General features: G+C 37.3%; 1 protein-coding gene across 1 annotated transcript in view; it reads left to right on the top strand.

Moving 5' to 3' along the window:
• The window catches only part of SGCD (sarcoglycan delta), a 1,039,631-nt gene that overhangs the window by 385,298 nt on the left and 637,099 nt on the right, over window positions 1-17,234 (top strand). Inside the window, exons 3-4 of the mRNA XM_030927837.1 lie at window positions 3,658-3,731; window positions 10,020-10,183. The gene's annotated coding sequence lies outside the window, so the exon portion shown is untranslated. The remainder of the gene's footprint in view (window positions 1-3,657; window positions 3,732-10,019; window positions 10,184-17,234) is intronic.

The raw sequence follows: 17,234 nt of genomic DNA, 5'->3' as shown, positions 1-17,234 counted from the left end.
TATCCCTTTTCTGATAATCTATGTAGTTTTGTAGTTTTACTGGGATCATAGAAGCATTTTATAAAATGCCACACTGTGCAACACGATCATGAAAGATGGGAAATAGGTGTTGAAGGCCTGGGTTTTTGTCATCCATCTGACCCAAGCCATTTATGTGACTTTGGATAAGCCTTTCTCCTCCCATCTATGAAATAATAGGATTCAATTGCCTAATCCCTAGGGCCCCATCCAGTTGTTTTTCGAAATATTTTTAACTGAATGATTAAGACTTGCTCCTAATCATTGAGCAGTATGAAAGTAAAATTCCTTCAGTAAATTACAAGCCATATTTTCATTCCTTTAAAAATCAAAATGTTTAAAGATATATAGATAAATGTAATAATCTATATATAATAACTTATATATATAATAACTAATATATATAAAATATATAATTATATATATAATAGGTATAATAAAATAATATAATAACATTTTGCCATAGGACAGATTCCTAGAATCTCTTACACATATTGTTTGCATTGTGTAACACACTTTTCTTTTAGACATTATTTTGGAGAAAAGATATTCAATATAACCTAATAGACAGGGATAGCAGGTAATAGTCCAGATATTTTATTCTCAACTTTTATAATATTATATTATAAAATATTACAATTTTTAAATTAAGGAAAATTATATGGTGAATACAGTGTGCTAATCACCCAGCTTTAGCAAATCTTAAGATTTTGCAAAATTTGCTTCTTGTTTAAACAATAAAATATTATTGATGTTTAAAATCTCATATGGAAATAAATTGTTTTATATTTACTTTTTCATTTCTGTTTGTAAATGCATCAAATGCTTATTAAGAAAAATTGGAAAATTTAAAAGGTCAAATGATACATAATCTTACCACCCAGACAGGAGGACTATTAGGATCATTTTGGTAAACTTTCCTTGTCATGTAGATGCTATATGCACCTATATGTGGCAAATAGTTATCTTTTTATAATTTTATTATGGGAAATTTAAAACATATTAAAGTAAGGGGATAGGGTAATGAAATCCTATCTACCCATAAGCAAACCTCAAAGGTTTCTGGTTCATGGGCAGTCTTGTATGTATTACCCAACCCCTATTGGAGCAAATTCCCACCCATAGTACCACTTCTTCTTTAAGTAGTTCAGTGTTCATCTCTACAAGATGACATCCTTTTCATAAATAAAAGAATCATATCAAAGACATTAATAAATCTTCAATATCAAGCATCTAATTATTTTTCAAATTATTGATAATTTTTCCTTACATATTGTTTGTAAATCAAGATCCAAATGAGTTTCATCCATTAAAATAGACTTTCTTATCTCCGAAGTCTCTATTAATCCATAATTTTCCCGTCACTGTTAGTTATTTTTCTTGTAATTTATATGTGGAAGACAATGGGGTTATTTGTCGTACAGACAGTCTCACAGTCTGGATGTTGCCAATTTTATCCCTATGATATTATTTACAGCATATTTCTCAGTCACCTGGATTTCCTATAAATGAGATTTAAGGATAACAACTTGATGTAACTTAGGTTGCATGTTTTTTTTTATCACACGTAGCTTCACCTATGAAGCTACATACCTCCATCAGGAGGCAATGATGTCTTCTCGCTTTTGAAATGTTAGCAGCCATTGATAATTATTGCCTACATCTACTATTTTATTAGGGGCTATAAAATGTTGATCTTAAAATTTTATTATTTTGTCTTCATTTTTGGTGAAAAACTTCTACAAATGGAAAGTTTTATCAGTATTTGATTAAAGACCACAAGGAAAGGCAGGATAAATGCTTGTTTTTGTATTATTTACCATTTTCAAAATAATGATCTGGTTCCCCAAAGATGACCAATAAGAGGTTTTCTGTCTTCTTTTTTTCTTAGTATTATTTTTTTTAATTTTTTTAATTTTTAATTTTTTTATTTTTTTGAGATGGAGTGTGGCTCTGTCGCCCAGGCTGGAGCGCAGTGGCCAGATCTCAGCTCACTGCAAGCTCTTAGTATTATTATGATCTCATAGATTTAAATATATTTGTAGTGTTTTTATCCTTTGCAGTTATTATTCTTGGTGATGCTCTAATTTTTCTATCCTTAATTTGCATTTCTCTTATATTAATGTGGCTGAGCTCACAGACTATTTGTACTTCTTTTTCCTTAAATTTCCTATCGATGTCCCCTGGCCTATTTTTCTAGACACTTACTAGAGTTTTTCTCTTCTATCTCCAGAAAATGTTTATATGTTAGGAGTATTAACTCTTTGCTCTTATGAGTTGAAAAGAGTACTCACAAAATACCATAAGCAATGTAAGGAGATAAATAACAAATTCGGAAAACATGTTTACAATTTTTATCACAGGCAAAGATGAGTTCAGGTCTCAGCAGGAAAACATATAACACAGTGATGGGAAGCCCAGACCCTGGACTCAAGACTCTCCTGCGTTCTAATCCGTGCTCGATAATGTTACACAAGTTACTTTAACACTCCGAGCCTTCCCGTTCCTCGTCTACAAACTGGGAATCCTAGCAATATTGTCTCATTAGTTTACTGAAAAGATATCATGAGAAAATACAAGCTGAACACAGTGCTGGCACATACAAGCTCAATAAATAATAGTTTCAGAGACTCTTCTTGCTGAGTGCCAATAATGATGATAGTCAGTTGTGCTTTGTTGATGGCTTGGGGGTTGGGCAGTCATTCTACTCCTCTGAGCCTCAGACTCTTTGGGTTTACATCAGTGTGAATGGTCAATCCCTACAGGCCCGCCTTTCCTGCTTGCCACCACAGAGTTAACAAGGAAATTATGTGGCTTTGTTCAGACATCAGTCAGGGGAGGGTATCATACATAAATGATTGATTCATTTTCCTATACAGCTAATATGTCTATACAATGGCTTTGTCTTACTCTGTGTTGCAAAGAAATGGACATGAAACTGAGTCCATACTCTCAATAATTTGGTCTAGTAGGGAAGATGCAAACACATTGTTGCCCATATTATTATTTTTTTCATCCTCCTAAAACCCTTGTAAAATACAGTTAAGGTGTTATGCCCATTTTATAAGTAAGAAAATTCAGACCCAGCATGGCACCATTGTATTAATTCAAGGCCCCTTGAGGAGGTTTTACTTAAATCTAATACTCAACCATCGAACTTCTACCCAGCTCTCAAGGGTTTGTATGTCCTGACTGGATGAAATGTCTTATATTTGTGTTTTTTCCTGTTTTCCTCCTTTCTGTAACTGGTCAGCTGACTTTATTTTGGAAGGATTTTACTAAAGCAAAAATAAAATCCCCAAAATCGTTTGACAATGAATATTGGCAGCGAACAATTGCATACTTAGGTCCTTTCTAGATGCTGTTCTAAGTGCTTTAAAATTGATTATCATAAAGAACTCTTTGAGATAGATATCATCACGGTATCTGTGATGCAGAAGAAGCACTGAGAGGTTAAATAACATGCCCAAGGACACAACTCGGGGGTGGCTGAGCCAGGAATCAAACCTAGGTGGGGATCTAATGCTTTAGCCAGTATTATCTTTGCATTTTATGATATCAAGGCAAAATAATATCCTTGTTGATAGTCTCCTAGAATGACAGGTTTTTGCTGAGCATCCTTTTTTTGTGTGTTCACAGTGGTGTAATATTGTGGATCTGACTTCATGTGTCACTAAGAACAAGAGATCCAAGACCGCTGCTCTGGGGATAAGGTGATGCTGATCTATTTTTGCTGGTATCAGTGATTCTGATCATTTTTAAAAATTGTGTTGGGCATCTAGAGATACATGGAAAGCTAGCAAAAATAGCCCCTGGTAATTTAATCACCCATCTGTCTAAGCATGTGGTCCAATTCTTCTTTCACACTGGCAAGTAAGGAGCTTGTGTAGGGGAGTCAGCCATTGCCTGGTTTTGAGGCAGCACAGAGGGCCCGCTGTCTAGATTTGAGGCCGTGTGGGATAGCATGCTGCCCTGCGAATTCTGTTGGTATGTACATGGTGTGTTGGTGCAATGGCATGCATGGAAGCTTATGGGATGTGGTGTCTGAATATGTGAATCCTACAAAGAGTGGATGTATTTAAGGAAATCATACATACTCTTACTGTTTGGCTGGAATGAGGACCACTTCCCTGGTAACAAAGACTAATTTCTTGAGGAAAAGAGGGGACCTGTATTCCTAGACAGCTAAATTAGTAAATGTCAGATTTGAAGAGGTGCCAGGTGAACGCACACAGAAAAGGGTGAGGGTGGGCATCTATTCTATGTACATTCAATTATAAAAGCGCATCTACTTTTACTACTTGCACACCAGCAATGTGTAACCCGTGTTTAAAAGTTTATGAGAGACACATATTTCATTAACTAGCCAAGAAGGCTACAACAGTTAGCCCAGGTGCCAGGAAATTTCCTAAACCCTCATTTTAACATTCAGTGACATTTTTTTCCAAAGTCCCTTTGATTTCACCATTCAATTTAAAAGGCTAATCAAGAAGGAAAATAATGCTAATACACTGGCAAGAGATTAGATATCTAAAAGTCACTGGATGTTTTCTATAATCTTTAAAATCCAGCAGTACAGATTTTATTTTGCTCTTCACCAGCAGTTTATTTGTTTGTTGTCTAGACTAGAAATAAACAGAAGGGAAGGTCTTTAATATTTAGCCAGCCAAAACTGGTGATTCTAGTTATAGTTGGACACCTAGATGTCCAAAATGTTTTGTTTTATAGCCCCTACTTTGAGTATTGTCACCTGCTAGAAAATAGAATCAATATTTTACAACTGAGGTTGACCGCCTGTGGTGACTTGGTGCTTGGTTTACAATACATGTAGCTCATTCCAGTATGTAGTGTGACCACCTCTAGGCCTTTGGAGGAAATGTACCCTCTTCTATTTGGGTGTCTTTACTATTCTCAGCAGAGACTAAGCTGGGCCAGTTTTCAGTTATACTATTAGGAGACTGAGCTATTCCTTTGGAGTTTAAGTTGTGGCATTTCCGAGTGTCAGAACTAGGTTTAATCAGAAATAAAACCTAAGAAAGAAGCAACGGTGATTTTCAGCATGTTTGGTGAATGCCAATATACTCCAGGGTCAGTTCTGAGTTTGAATCCTGACTTGTCACTTCCTAGTTATGTGATTTCAATCAGATTACTTAATGTCTCTTTCACTCGTGTCCGTGTGGAGAGACCACTGAACAGGCTTTGTGTGAGCAACAAGGCTGTTTATTTCACCTGGGTGCAGGCGGGCTGAGTCCAAAAAGAGAGTCAGTGAAGGGAGATAGGGGTGTGGCCATTTTATAGGATTTGGGTAGGTAAAGGAAAATTACAGTCAAAGGAGAGTTGTTCTCTGGCGGGCAAGAGTGGGGGTTACAAAGTGCTCAGTGGGGGAGCTTTTGAGCCAGGATGAGCCAAGAGAAGGAATTTCACGAGGTAATGTCATCAGTTAAGGCAGAAACAGGCCATTTTCACTTCTTTTGTGGTGGAATGTCATCAGTTAAGGCAGGAATCAGCCATCTGGATATGTACTTGTAGGTCACAGTGGATATGATGGTTTAGCTTGGGCTCAGAGGCCTGACAGTCTCCAAACTCAATTTCCTTCTATGCAAATGGAAGTAATATACATACTGTGAAGCATTGTTGGCAACAGTAGGTGCGTATGCCTATATGGTATCTCTATGATCACACTTCTTGAGAGGTAAATCTTTACAGCAATGCTTCTTTAATTCCCAGTAGGACCCAAATCTCTTGGCATAGTTTTAAATTTAAATTCATCATTAGATACATTTGAATCCATAGTTCATCCTTTCCCCCAGTACACTTCTGCTCAAAAACCTTAAGACCCATTTAGAGTTGCTAATACCTTCTACTACTCCCACTTTCCTGGTTCTGCCTTCTCAGGATGCCTACCTCTCTTGGGAGTCTGTCTTGGTGCCAGGGTATCTGTGAAACCCATGTCTGTGTGTGCTTTATGCTCACAGGAATCATTTTTAACACAACCTAACCATTAGAGAGGTGTGGTTCACACTCTGCCATCAGAGCAACCACTAATTGATACCTCTTGAAAAATGACAGATTCCCTGAAGTGTTCAAGGCTGCCTGACAGGCAAAGATGCCACCTACCTCTATGATTAGTACTTTCCCATGCAGACACTGGTGATTTAAGACATATGTTGTTCTTTCTTGACATTATTTTATTTCACATTATTCCTAGTATATACTTTCTCATTTTATTTTACCATATAATCCCTTTATTGTTTCCAAGGACTTCAAAAAAGCTAATTTCTGAAGCTGTGCCCTCTGGACCTAGTGTCCTTTACTGTGCCGTGTGGCATCTTATTAATGGATAGTGGAATTTGGTGAATTTTGTTGTTTCTTTGTTGAAGGAGAAAAATAAAGCAGAAAGAGGTGTGTATTGGGTGGAAGGTGGGAAGCAAAGTAAGGAAATGAGAGTTGTTCCCAAGAAAACCAAAAATTATGGAGTTGTCTCTCTCTATCAAGCAGAAATTGGGATATTTATGTCAGCACACCCTATATCACTACTTGAGAGAATCAACAAATTTGTAGGAGTGTGTCATGTCTAACCATATCTGGGCAAACTTAAGAAATAACAAAAGATAAAGAAAAACTGCTGGAACAAAGGCTTAATGAAGGTAGGAATAAAGTCACTATTATCCTCTACCATATCCCCAGTCTTTAACAAAGTGCGTGGCAAAGATTATATATTTCACAAACATTTGCTTTGTAAATGTGCTTTGGATCATGTCCTTGGATGACTTAGAATGGACTGTAAGTACCTTTTCCCTGAAGCATTGTAACTATTTATTAGGTTGGGATGTAACTAAACCTGAAAGGTAGGTGACATATTTTTCTGTTGTTACTACCTGAGCATAGACAGTTTCTTAATATCAGTTAGGAAAAGAAGAAAGAAAGATGCATTTGGATAGACTTGAGACTTAAATTCTCAAAGCAGTCAGCACAATTTCTTTAATAACTCCATCTATCATTGTGCTGAATTACAGCATTGTTTGCTTCCAGTGTTGTGTCTCTTGGCTTCAGAATGCAGCAATAATTGTAGACTGTGGCTTGACATTCCAAAACTGAGGCCAAGATCATCTTCAAATTGCTGGGTATGAGAAAGCAGACAATGAATGAATCAGAAAACATGACTTTCTCATGTTACAATGTTCCACCATCTGCCCTGGAATGTGGGGGCAGCTGGGGTAACTGCATACAACTGATCCTGGAGGTGGTCCAGACAAAGTTGCCCAAAGTCATTAAGGGCTACAAAAGCAATGTCATATGATAAAAGATGGAAAGATTCAGACTCTAGTGGGAAGTAAGATGAAGGTAGATACATTTATAAAATGTCATCTAGAATGTAACCCTGTAGCAGTAAAATCTTTAAAAATAAAGAACAGTAAAAGTTTATTGAGCACTTACAGTATGCACAGTAATGAATGATTTACCTATGACTTTGTTTCATTTGCATAAACATCCTAGAGGGATAGGTATTTTCATCATCTCTCTTTTATAGAAAAGAAATATGATACTTAGAGAAGTTGATTATCTTGGCCAGGTTTCCACAGTGATGGAACCAGAACCAGAAGCTCAGTAGTAAACCCCAAAGCCGAGTTCTTAAACATTGCACCATATTTCCTAACCACTTTTAGACTACTGAGGATAAGGGAGCCTTTTATTCGTTAAAAAAAAATGATCATTTTTGGGAGCTAAAGATCTTCGAAGGAATTTATGTTACCCCCAAAGAGGGGTAACATAAAATAAAAATGAGGGGTACCCCAGGGAGAAGAAGGGACAACCTTAAAGGCAAATGACAAATTGGTGACCAAGTTAGGTTTAGATCTAAAGTCCTTTGATGACTGCCCAATCCCTTTTCCCTAAACACGTCATTTCTCTTTTTTGTTGTCTAACCCTGGATTCCTTTACTTCATACTTTTTATTATAGTAAAGCAGGGACTGAGAGTTGAGGGAATGACAGGAAATAATGGCATGGAAGCAAAGGCAGAAAATCTGAAAAAGACATGATGAAAGTAACAATGAGATTTCAGTATTAGCCTGTAAGCAGAGTCATCCCAATACATGCCACACATACTCTTTAGAGTATCTCCTAGAAATAGTTTCGGGGCTTTTGTTTGCTAACTTCACAAATATACCTAACATTCATCTTTTGCATCACACTCCAGACTATACCAATCCTTTTCCTAAGCCCAACACTAGAAGACATTCATCTAGTCAGTATTTCATAGTTGTCAAAAATACAGGAGATGGAATGCTTTTGGTTCAAACCAGGCTGAGTCCACTTATCAACTGAGTGGCCATGAGAAGGTTGACTTAACCTTACTGTCTGCTTATTCATTCATTCAATGAATATTTATTGAGCTCCACCTTCGTGCAAGGTTATCAGTGAAGTGAAGTGCTGGAGACACAGCAGGATACCAGAGATAGCATTTCTTGCATGCATGGAGTTTACATTTTATTGGGGGATGACAGATAATAAAGAGATAGACATGTAATACATCAAAAAGACTTTTACATCTAGAGAAAAAGGGATGAGATATGTGGTATGAGTTTATAATTTTAAGCAGGGTAATTTTACAAGGGTCCTCACTTGAACGGTAACATTTGGGCAAAGACATGAAACAGTGAGGAGAAAAGTTTCCCAGGTAGAGGGAATGATGAGTTCAAAGGCTCCTGATAGAGTCAGAGGTGTGTTAGAGGAGCAGCCTGGCTAGAGAGGAAGAAATGAGAGGGAGAAGAGTAGATGATGAGGACAGTGGTAAGAAAGATGCATCAAACATCAAGCAGGATCTTTTTGGCCATTGTAACAACTTTAACTTTGAGTCTGAGTGAGGTGGAAGGTTTTGAGCAGGGGAGTGTCATTCTCTTACATGGGCCTGGTGGAGAATACCAGCCCTAGTCTGAGAGAGCCTGTTGTGCAACCTTGCAGATCTTTAATGATGTCTTGCACCAGCAGGGTAGTAAAAGATGTGGTAAAAAATGGTCAGCTGCTGGATTTATTCTGAAGACAGCGCCACCAGAATATGCTGATGAAATGGACAATGTGAGGTATATAGGCAAGACAGGCATCAAGGTTTACTTGGAGGGTTTAGGCCTGACCAACTGGGTGAAAAAAATTGCCATTGACTGAGAAGGCATACACTTAGAAGAAGGAGGGCTTTAGTATTTTCCAGGTGGGAACTGGTGGTGGTGGTGGTGAAGTCATGACCTCAGTTGGGTCATGTTATATCTGACATGCCTATTGGAATCCCAAGTAGAGTTGTTGAAGAGTCAGTTGATTGAGTTTAGAGTCAGGGAAATATCTGGGCCTGGAGACAAATCTCAGAGTTGTCAGAGTATAACTGCTATCTCAAGCTGTGGACCTGGAAGATGTACCTGGTGAGAAAGTGTGTATAGAGAAGAGGCTCAGGAGTGAACCCTAAGATCTCCTTATGTTGGAAACTGGGAGGTTGAAAAGATGCAACAGAGGTAGCCAAGATGAAGTGGCCAGTGGTAGCAGTAAGCTTGGTACCTTAGAAGTCAACTGAGGGAGGTATTTCAAGGTGGAGTGATGCACTGGTGCCTGGTCTTACTTTTATGATAGACCAGTGTTAAACACATTGTTTTCAGTATACTAAAGATTTGCTTGACACACAGATTGAACTATGCCACAGATAATGAATCATCATGGAAAATCACTTTTGCTCTCCCATCCTCAGTTTCCCTGTAAGTTAAATGAGCAAATTTGATTTGATAAGTCCTAAAATACCTTCTAGCCTTGATACACTATGAATTGTCTTTTTGTATGATTCTTTAATTCAGTCAGGACTGAATCCATTCAGGCATTATGCAATTTTATGACAAACAGAATTTGAAATATCTTTTGTTTAGTCTCTCCAAACCAAATGGCCTTTAATTTAATATCACTCTGTCTTGTTTTTGCTTTTGCTTTTCTTTATGGACATTGTCTTTCTCTGGTGATTTTGTAGACTTGAAAGAAACCTCCATCCTCAGGGATTTGGAGAAGGCTATACTGGAACCTGTGTGAAGGCTGAGACAACTGTCCCTTTTGTGGTGGCCTGAGGGGATTTTCTTAATCCCAATGTTGCCCTGAAATTTATGTCCATGATTCAAGAAGATTAGGACTTCTAAGGTATGGGTTTGTGACTTTATTATTTTCTAAGACAAATGTGATACATTTAAAGATACTTATCTATATTCGCAGCCTTTCTCCTCCCCCTTTCCCTAACTTTCTTCTTCTCTTTACTTTGTCTCTTAAAGGAAAGATCTTTTCTATCTTGAAAAGATCCCATCACTTATGGGAAGTATTACCACAGGTAAAGATACAATGGTAGAAACTGAAGGAAGCCTGCATTGACTCTATAATAAAGAGGGTGGTCAGAGGGCAAAGACAAAGCATGCAGACAGGTTTGTGCAGGTATCTCAGCTAGAAAGAAAAGAGAAATGAGGGTAGATACTTATGTGATAAAAGACTTCAGGTAAAGAGACTAGTAAAGAAGTGGTGCTGTGTAATACACTATTCGTATTTACAGTGTCCACAGGAGACTTTGACAAAATTTTGTTAAAGGTCTTTAGGGGAGCTGTCTTTGTATTTATTTTGGATATATACCCATGCTGGAGCAGACTCTAAGTTGAAGTCAAAAGGTCTCAATTATTTTTTTCTAGTTCAAATGATAATTATCACAGTAATGGTAATTAGACACTCATCAACAAAGTATGCATTTGCATGCATATAAATACATCCTTATACACATACAAAAACCTGTATGTATAAATATATGTAATTTATTGAATAGTATCTGTGTGTGTGTGTGTGTGTGTGTGTGTGTGTGTGTGTGTGTATGCGCATGTGTATATGCGTATATGTGTATATATATATAGAGAGAGAGAGTGTCAGGGAGGGAGGGACAGATGGAGTGAGAGGAGAGATAGAATGCTTAGAACCACCATTTGTGGAGTGTGTATTATGAGTCAGGCATTGTGCTATGAGCTTTGAAAAAAAATATTATAAGCACAACTCATAACAACCATCTGGGATAGAGATTTCTGTTCTGGGAAACCAAAGGGGAGATAAGTAAAAAGGTTTTCTAAGGCTGTGTAGCAAGAAAGGGTCAGGGGCCAGGCTCATTCCCAGACTTAGTAGAATTTAAGTCTCTGTGCTCATCTACTGTAGAGAGTAGTAGGATTGCCTTCACTGCTAGTTAAAAGCACTGGGGAAAAGATGATTTTACAGCTTACAACCACATGGCATATTCAAGAGAAGTTGTAGGATGTCTCTGAAAATTCCATTGGTAACTCACTTGATGCCCTTTTAATCTCCTTCAAAAAAGAAAGAAAAATAATCCTTCATAACCCAAAGGCTTCTGGGAACCGAGAGAACAATGTAGGTGAGGTGTGGCATTGGCTCCCTTCTCTTGGCACCATAGGTCATATGTCATGCGCGTGCAAGGTGGAAGTGTGGAGCTATTGAATATCACTTTAGTTACGGCCACAGGCCTGCTGTCATTTTATTTCTGAATTTCTCACTGCTAAAGTAAGTGTGGTGTGTGCTCTTAGCCAGTCGTGAATGGGCCTTCCTTTGAGGATAAAGCACTTTCTATCTAGTATTCCCAAATGCCAGTGAATAAATGATTGAGCTGTGATGTTCATGTTGCTTGCAGAACTGCTAGAAAGCATGTCAAACAAACACTCCTCCTTCTCTAGGCAGAATAACTTTTTCTTTTTTTTATAAAGAAGATAAATTATTTTTCTCTTTTTGGCATCGTTAAGGAAGTTTAAGTATAAATACTTAGTAAGAATTCATTTTTTATTAACATGGTTTTAAGGGCCAAATAGGTAATTAACCATTCATAAAAGAAAAATACAACACAGTGTACCTTTATTGAGTCCTTGTACAAGTATAAACATTCTACATAATTGATGTATAGTTGTGGTACAGTTATTTCTTCCCACTTATTCATTTTTTTTATGATTACTTTTTTTTCGGAGTTGGAGTCTCACTCTGTTGTCCAGGCTGGAGTGCAATGGCACAATCTCAGCTCACTGCAACCTCCACCTCCCAGGTACAAAAGCAATTCTCCTGCCTCAGCCTCCAAAGTAGCTGGGATTGCAGGCGCCCACCACCACACCTGGCTAATATGTTTGTATTTTTAGTAGAAATGGGGTTTTGCCATGTTGTCCAGGCTGGTCTCGAACTCCTGACCCCAAGTGATAGTACTGCCTCGGCCTCCCAAAGTACTGGGATTACAGGCATGAGCCACCATGCCCAGCCTTTCCACATATTCTTGATCTATTGGAAAGGAAAACTAAAATGTTCTCTGCTTGTCCTCAAAAACCTAGAGAAGCTTAGGGGTTTGGGTTGGGACTTTGATTACTGAGGTTTTTTGGCTTTGAGAGTATCAAACTTTAATTCAGAATGTCTCTTCTGTCAAGAATATCCACTTAGATGCCAGCTACTTACAACATAAATTTAGGAAAGTTTTAAAGGACTTGGCTATAAAAATGTTTCTGGTTTAGAGACCAATCAACCATTAAGGGGACAATAAAGCTCTCTCTGATTGTTGACAGAGGATGCAGGGAGAAGAATGACTGTTTTGCTGTGCATGTTCATCACAGGGCTCTATTCAGCTATAGTATATATAAGAATGTGCCCGTCTCTGTTCACAGACCAAAACCCAGTTTCCAGGAAGGAAGAAGGAAATGAGGCAGTGTTGGTACTATCAATCTGTCTAATGCTTCCTGGCTCTTATGCTGTGGTGCATGGAATAGATTTTTCAGATGTCTTTTCAAGTGAAGACACTATAAATTAGTGGCTATGGAACTAGTCTTTAGAAAAGGCAAATCAAAGTTCCAATAAAGCTCCTGTATGAACATTAGAAAGGCCATCTAATTTTTCTAAGCCTATGCTGTTTAAAGTATGTTTCATAAGCCAGCAGCATCAGCATCATCTGAGCTCGTTAGGCATGCAAATTCTTCGACCCTTTCCCAGACTTACTATTTGACTTTACTAAGTCAAAATTTCTTGGAGTAAGGTCCAGAAATCTGTTTTTATTTAATAAACCATCTAGATAATTCGTATGCTTTGCTAAAATTTAAAAACCACTGCTCAACCTGATCTCTGAAAAATAAGGGAGCTTACAAAAATTTGATGTCTAAAAACTAGGACAATCTAAGAATATTAATGACCTATATGCCTTAGTGTGTTTGTATGTGTATATTTGTATGTATACATACTGAACACATGCATAAATACATGTGCATATGACATCAAAAGGGAAAAAACTTTTTCAAAAAATCATAAGCAAAATTTCTGAGGTTTTAATTACTGCATTTGAAATCTACAAAATGGAAAAAATAGATATAAAATTAATTTAAAAACTAAACTTAAAATAGCTGTCATTATAAAGAAATGAGTCCATAAAATAGAGTAAGCCAGACATCAAGGCTCATGCCTGTAATCCTAGTGCTTTGAGAGGCCAAGAGAAGAAGATTGCATGAGGTCAGGAGTTCAAGACCAGCCTGGGCAACATAGCAAGACCCTGTTTCTACAAAAAATAAAATCAAATAAAAAAGAAAAAAAAAAAAGCAAAGAAAGAAATTAGCCAGGCATTGTAGCACGTACCTGTAGTCCTAGACACTCAGGAGGCTAAGGCGAAGAGATAGCTTGTGTCCAGGAATTTGAGGTTATAGTGAGATATGACTGTGCCACTGCACTGCAGACTGGGTGACATCGCGAGACTCTGTCCCTATAAAAATAAAAATAAGTAATAAAACAGAATAGAGAGTTCTGAAATAGGTAGACATATATATATATATTCAACTGGCTTTTAACAAGAGCACAACGTTAATTCAAAAGAGGAAAAAGTGCTTCAACAAATAGTACAAAACAGCTGAATATTTATGTAAAAATAAAGAAGCTTAACCTCTACCTTATACCATACACAAAAATCAGTTTGAGTCAGAGCACAGATTGAAACATAAATTAAAAAAAAAAAAAAAAAAAAAAAAAGCAACCCAACTAGAGATCTCCTGGAACAAAAGCTAGAATATCTTTATAACTTCAGGAGGAAAAGATTTCTTAGAAGGGACACAAAAGCACAAACCGTAAGAAGAAATAAATACTTTAAACTTCATGAAAATTAAAAGCATCTACTCATCAAAAAATACCACCAAGAAAATAAAGAGATGGACCACAGACTAGGAGAAAATATTTGTAATGCATACATTTAACATATATATGAACATGCACTTCATAAAACTAAGTAAAATAGCCAATAAAGACAAGCAGTGGTGCTTAATTTGCATTTGTTTTCAAATGCAAATTAAAACCACAATGAGATAGTTCTACACACTTATCAGAATGGCTAAAAATAAAAAGAATGAGAGCATCAAAAGTTAAAAAGATGTGAAGTAACCACAGTTCTCATACATTACTGGTAGAATTATATAATGTTCCTATCACTTTGAAAACCAATTTGGCAGTTTCTTATAAAGTTGTCCAATTATCTACTTTAAGACCTAGAAATTCCATTCCTAGGTATTTATCGAAGAGGATTGAAAACATTTGTGCACAAGTTTTCTTAATAACTTTAATTATAATAATTCAATCCTGAAAACAACTCAGATGTCTAACAAAAAAAATGGATAAACTCTTACATATTCATAAAGTAGATGATATGGTTTGGCTCTGTGTCCCCATCCAAATCTCATCTCTAATTGTAATTCCCACGTGTCAAGGTCAGGACCTGGCTGGAAGGTGATTGGATCATGGAGGTGGTTTCCCCCATCCTGTTCTCCTGGTAGTGAGTGAGTTCTCATGAGCTCTGATGGTTTAAAAGTGTTTGGCAGTTCCCCGCTCTCTCTCTCTCTCTCCTGCCACCATGTAAGACATGCCTTGTCTCCCCTTTGCCTTCTGCCATGATTGTAAGTTTCCAGAACTGTGAGTCAATTAAACCTCTTTTCTTTATAAATTACCCAGTCTCAGGTAGTTCTTTATAGCCAATGTGAAAATGGACTAATATAGTAGAATACTATTCAACAATAAAAAGACTGTCACACATAATAACATGGACAAATCTCAAAAGTAGTATGGTATAGGTCTAACACCAGAAAAAAACTTGTATAATTTTATGTATATGAAAGTAGAGAATAGTCAAAACTAATCTATGATGACAGAAATCGGTTCAGTGCTTGCTTCTGGTGAGGTATTGCCTGGGAAATGTTCATGAGGGAAATTTCTAGGGTGATGAAAATGTTCTGTGTCTTGATATGCATCATCAAAGCTGATTAAATGATACACATATTAAGCATTTCGCTGCATGCAAATTATATTTCAATTTTAAAATGCATTAAATTTTTGTTAGGAACTGCCATTAATTACGTATTTTGTTCAAAGTGCTTTTCTTTAAATGCATAAACTCATTTGATCCTTGAAACAACTCTCTGGGATAGATATCATTATTCCTAATGTACAGATGTAGAAACTGGTACTGAGAAAAGTTAAGCAACTTGCTCCAAATCATACTGCTTGGTCACAGAAGCTGAATTCAAGTGTCAGTCCGTCTGACTCCAAGGCCTGGCTTAACTATCATGTTACTCATTTGGCATAAGTGCCTATGACCCCATCTTTTTTATTTTGAACTTTTATTTTAGGTTCCAGGGTACATGTGAAGCTTTGTTATGTAGGTAAACTAGCGTCACAGGGGTTCGCTGTACAGACTATTTCAATCATCCAGGTATTAAGCCTAGTACCCTATAGTTATTTTTTTCTGCTCCTCTCCCTCCCTCAACTCTCCACCCTCGAGTAGACCCCAGTGTCTGTTGTTCCCTTCTTTGTGTTCACACGTTCTCATCATTTAGCTTCCACTTATAAGTGAGAACATGAGGTATGTGGTTTTCTCTTCCTGTGTTGGTTTGCTTAGGATGATAGCCTTCAGCTCCATCCATGTTCCCACATTAGACATGATGTTGTTCTTTTTATGGCTGCATAGGATTCCATGGTGTACATATACAACATTTTCTTTATCCAGTCTGTCATTGATGGGCATTTAGGTTGATTCATTGTCTTTGCTATTCTGAACAGTGCTGCAATGCACATTCATGCACATGTGTTTTTATGGTAGAATGATTTATATTCCTCTGAGTATATATTCAGTAACAGGATTACTGGGTGAAATGGTAATTCTGCTTTTAGCTGTCTGAGGAATCATCATACTGCTTTTCACAATGGTTGAACTAACTTATACTCCCACCAACAGTGTATACATGTTCCCTTTTCTCTGCAACCTCACCAGTATCTGTAATTTTCGGACTTTTTAGTAATAGCCATTCTGACTGGTGTGAGATGGTATCTTGTAATGGTTTTGATTTGCATTTGTCTAATGATCACTGATATTGAGCTTTTTTTCATGTGCTTGTTTGGCCACATGTATGTCTTCTTTTGAAAACTATTTATGTCCTTTGCCTACTTTTTAATGGGGTTGCTTGTTTATTTCTTGTAAATTTGTTTAAGTTCCTTGTAGATGCTGGATATCAGACTTTTGTTATATACATAGTTTGCAGATATTTTCTTCCATTCTGTAGGTTGTTTACTCTGTCGAAAGTTATTTTTTAGTTTTTTGCTGTATAGATGCTCTTAAGTTTAATTAGATTCCACTCGTCAATTTTTGCTTTTGTTATGATTGCTTTTGGTGTCTTTGTCATGAAATCTTTGCCCATTCCCATGTCCAGAATGGTATTGCCTAAGTTGTATGACTCCATCTTTATTCCAGTCCAGTTATGAGGAAACAGTCTCTTGAAGAGGCTTCCAGAATAGCCCATTAGGGACAGTGGTTGTTAAATAAATGCACTCTGTATTTCTCTTTTTTCTTGTTTTTTCGTTTTTGTTGTTGTTGTTGTTGTTGTTTGAGATGGAGGTTCACTCGTCGTCCAGGCTGGAGTATAATGGTGCAATCTTGGCTCACCGCAACCTCCACCTCCTGGGTTCAAGTGATTCTCCTGCCTCACCCTCCCGAGTAGCTGGGATTACAAGCGCCCGCCACCATGCCTGGCTAATGTTTTTGTATTTTTAGTAGAGACGGGGTTTCACCACATTGTCCAGGCTGGTCTCAAACTCCTGACCTCAGGTGATCCACCGGCCTCGGCCTCCCAAAGTGCCATGATCACAGCCGTGAGCTACCGCGCCC

Source organism: Rhinopithecus roxellana, chromosome 3 (genome assembly GCF_007565055.1).
Source record: "Rhinopithecus roxellana isolate Shanxi Qingling chromosome 3, ASM756505v1, whole genome shotgun sequence".
NCBI lineage: Eukaryota > Metazoa > Chordata > Mammalia > Primates > Cercopithecidae > Rhinopithecus > Rhinopithecus roxellana.
The sequence above is the reverse complement of the archived record's forward strand: the minus strand, read 5'-3'. Positions and strand labels throughout refer to the sequence as shown.